Below are 4,084 nucleotides of genomic sequence, written 5' to 3'. Positions count from 1 at the left end.
CTGATGACAACCTTCAAAAGAGAGGATGCTCATTGGCTTCTCAGTGTAACTTCTGCAATTACAACATGGAAAGTTCTCATCATCTATTCCTTTGGTGTCCTTTTGCTGCTGCCTTGTGGCAATTGCTTGGTAGCCTCTTTGCTTTCAACATTGACACCAATTCTATATCCTCAATCATGCTTGCTTGCAACAGAAGCTACAGCCCTCAACTGAGGCACACTATCTCTGCTGCCATAGTGCACACAATCAATACCATCTGGTATTGCAGAAATCAGGACAGACTTCACGACACTAAAATTACTTTGCAGAGGGCTATCATCCGAATCAAAGCTGCAATAAATCTTTCTGCTAGATGCTCAAAAGCAATTGCTCACAATTCCATGCAGGAATTTGCAATCCTTAGGTCTCTGAACATCAACATCAACTATAATACTGCTCCTAAAATAGTGGAGGTCAATTGGCTCCCTCCTTTTGGTTCCAAGGTCAAAATTAACTCTGATGGTGCAGCTAAAGGGAATCCTGGACATTCGGGAGGTGGTGCAATTTTCAGGAATTTCAAGGGGTAGATTCTAGCTTGTTTTGGTGATTACTTTGGTGTTCATGATGCCTTATTTGCAGAGCTAAATGCAGCCATGTTGGCCATTGATTTTTCTAAAATAAATGGTTGGACAAACATTTGGCTTGAGTGTGACTCATCTTTGGTGGTTGATATATTCAAAGGGCATGGCACGGTTCCTTGGAGGCTTTTAAACAAATGGTTGAGGTTTGCTTCCACAATTTCTTCAATGACTTTCCATGTCTCTCACATTTATAGGGAGGGTAACAATTGTGCCGACAAACTTGCCAATTTTGCTATTACGTCTAAGAAGTTTTCTCTTTGGCATGTTGTTCCTAGCTTTATGGCTTATGATTTCTATAGAAACAAGGCTGGAATGCCTAACTATAGATTTCTATCCATGTAATCTCCTTCCACTTCAATATATGATTTTTGGGTGCTTTGCCACCTTTGCTTAAAAAAAACATCAACATCAACTATAAAGCTGCTCCAAAAATAACTAAGGTCAGATGGTTTCCTCCTACTAGTTCTACTGTCAAAATCAACTCGGATGGAGCTGCTAAAGGTAGCCTTGGTCATTCTAGAGTTGGTGTCATTTTCAGGAACTTCAGGGGTGAAATCTTAGCTTGTTTTGCTGATTACTTTGGTGTGCATGATGGCTTATTTGCTGAGCTCAATTTAGCTATGTTGGCTATTGATTTTGCTAAAAATAAGGGTTGGAACAACATTTGGCTTGATTGTGATTCATCCTTGGTGGTTGATATCTTCAAAGGGCATGACATGGTTCCTTGGAGGCTTCTAAACAAATGGTTGAGATGTTGCAATACAATTTCAACTATGAACTTTTATATTTCACACATTTATAGGGGGGGAAATTCTTGTGCTGACAAACTTGCCAACTTTGGCATTATGTTTAAGACCTTTTCTCTATGGCATAAAGCTCCAAGCTTTATGGAATATGATTTCTTTAGAAACATGGCTAGAATGCCTAGCTATAGATTTCAATCCATGTAATCTCTTCTCCTTTTAATTAATTCAAGTTCCTCGGGTGCTCTGCCACCTTTGCTTAAAAAAAATTGATTGGCCTGGTGTGCTAGCTGTGTTGGTTGTCTATGTACTATTCATGGTTTAAAAACTTTTGGCTATCTAAAAAAAGTTCAATATGATCCAAATTTTGCTTTCATTCCAGCTCAACACAAAGTCATATTAGCAATTCTAAAGCATTCTAGTTCTCAATAGCATCATAATGCAAACCAAGTCATTACTTACGGCTTGTTGATGACACGGGTAAACCATGTATGTTGTACCCAAAAGAAATGAATTCTTGATACAAGAGCAACAGATCATATCTCCTACTCTTTATCTGAATTCCAATATTTTAGAAGGACCAATCCTATACCAGTTAAATTACTAGAGGGAAGTGATGTTAGTACTAGTATTTCAGGCATTTGTGTTGTTCTCTTTTGACCTATACTTAGCCAATGTACTTTACATACCAATCTTTAACTTCAATCTTATTTCTATTTCTAAACTAACCAATACTCTCAAATACAAATTGACCTTACTCTAAATGTTTAACACGGGATGAGAACGCAGTAAAGATGATTGGTGTAACCGAGGTTAAAGAGGATGATTGGTATAACTAAAGTTAAAGAAGGCTTGTATGTATCAATGGCGTCGTCATGTGTTTGATAGAGAGGAGAGTATGGTTAGAAATATGTATGATTTGATTTGTCATCACTCTTGCAAGAAGGATATCGCTGACAAATGGAGATGGGGTCTTCATGCTTCCGGGAATTATGTGGTGAAGTCGGCTTATCTCATTCAAGTTGATTCTAGTATTATGCCTCTAGGTAACATTTTACTTAAGTCTTGGATTAATTGCGTTCCATCAAAAATATGTTGTTTTGTCTGGAAACTTCTTAGATATAGAATTCCTACAAAGTTTGAGCTTTTCAAAAGGCAAGTTATTCTTAGGACTGAGGAATTGAAGTGCAATTTTTGCAAGAACCATGACGAGTCAATTGACCATCTTTTTCTATCTTGTGAGTTTGCTTCTTCTGTTTGGAAAGGTGTTCATTTGTGGCTTCAAGTTGATGAGCCGAAACCTACAACAATCATTGAATCATTGAACATGCATGATGTTATTGATCATAGAACTAGTGGCTCTCAGATGTGGAGGATGATATGGTTTGCTATTGTGTGGTCTATATGGATTATGAGGAATGATGTCATTTTCTCTAATAAGCCAATGAGTTTTATGCACATAATGGATCTCATTCAAGTCCGATCTTGGTCTTGGTTTCAATCAAAAGTTGCTCCAACTTCTTTACTCTTTGCTAATTGGTGTAATGACCCAATTGCTTGTATTTCTATTTCGTCTAAAAAGATCAATTTATGATCTTTCTCTTGTACTGGGTTAGCACCCCTTGTGCTTCTTTAATACATTTTCGCTTATCAAAAAAAAAATGATAAGTGATACTTTATGTTGGGGGAGCCCTTATTTATAATTGTTGATATGGATAACATGGTTATGGTGGGTATTGTTATTATGACCGACCATTTGGGCTTGACAGGTGCTGTTTTCCCGTGTCAGATGGATTTAGCATGTTCGTACTCTATGCATAGTTGACTTATAGCTTGTGGTGGGTCTGATAGCCGTATTTTAGGCTTGTCCTTGTCGTGTTGACAGGGGTAAGTGAGATTTGCAAGTAGTGTGGCAGTACACTATTGGTGGCAAAACAGTGCACTATTGACAGTGTGTTATATAAGAGTTGTTCCAACTCCGACCTATATGTCCGGTCAGGGATGATGAGCTTGCTTAAGCTCCTGAATTGGTTATGCCTGATTCTTGGTCGTTTGGGAAAAAGACCATCTCGGATAACTGGAATACCTGAATGACCGAGATGGAATAGATTTTAATGTCTACCCCATACATAATGAAAACATAATTCTTTTCAATCAAGAGAACTATATGCTCCACCATGTATACAATATTAATTATTTGTTGCCAAATGTCAACATTATTGCGATTTCATAATCAGATCCAAATGACTTCCAAGACATTTCTTAAACATCCATCTTTCTAATATGACATTAATGTAATGCCAAATTGAAGCTTATATTTAGGAAGCGGGAATATAGTTCGGGAGATAAATTATTTGTGGCTCGAATCAATGATACAAGAGCTATGACAACCATTGACTAGATATTAAATAAAATCTCAATCATCGGTTAAAAATCAACTTCAGACCATCAAAAAACCATATAATAATATACATGAAAGGGAACTAATACCTGTTACTTGAAGTGAGAAAGACTTAAATATTTAAGCATGCCATCTTGACTACTCTAGGAAAATTAATTATTTATGTATCGAGTGAGATGATACTTTGAGAAATGAAAATATATTATATGAATGAGAAATAATATGATAATGTTCTAAATATTATATATCACATTTTAGATTGTCATGTAGATTAGTTTCTGTATATTTAAATACATATTTCTTGCTAAAAAAAGTAATGC

Source organism: Lupinus angustifolius, chromosome LG07 (genome assembly GCF_001865875.1).
Source record: "Lupinus angustifolius cultivar Tanjil chromosome LG07, LupAngTanjil_v1.0, whole genome shotgun sequence".
Lineage (NCBI taxonomy): Eukaryota > Viridiplantae > Streptophyta > Magnoliopsida > Fabales > Fabaceae > Lupinus > Lupinus angustifolius.
Note: the sequence above shows the minus strand (reverse complement) of the source record.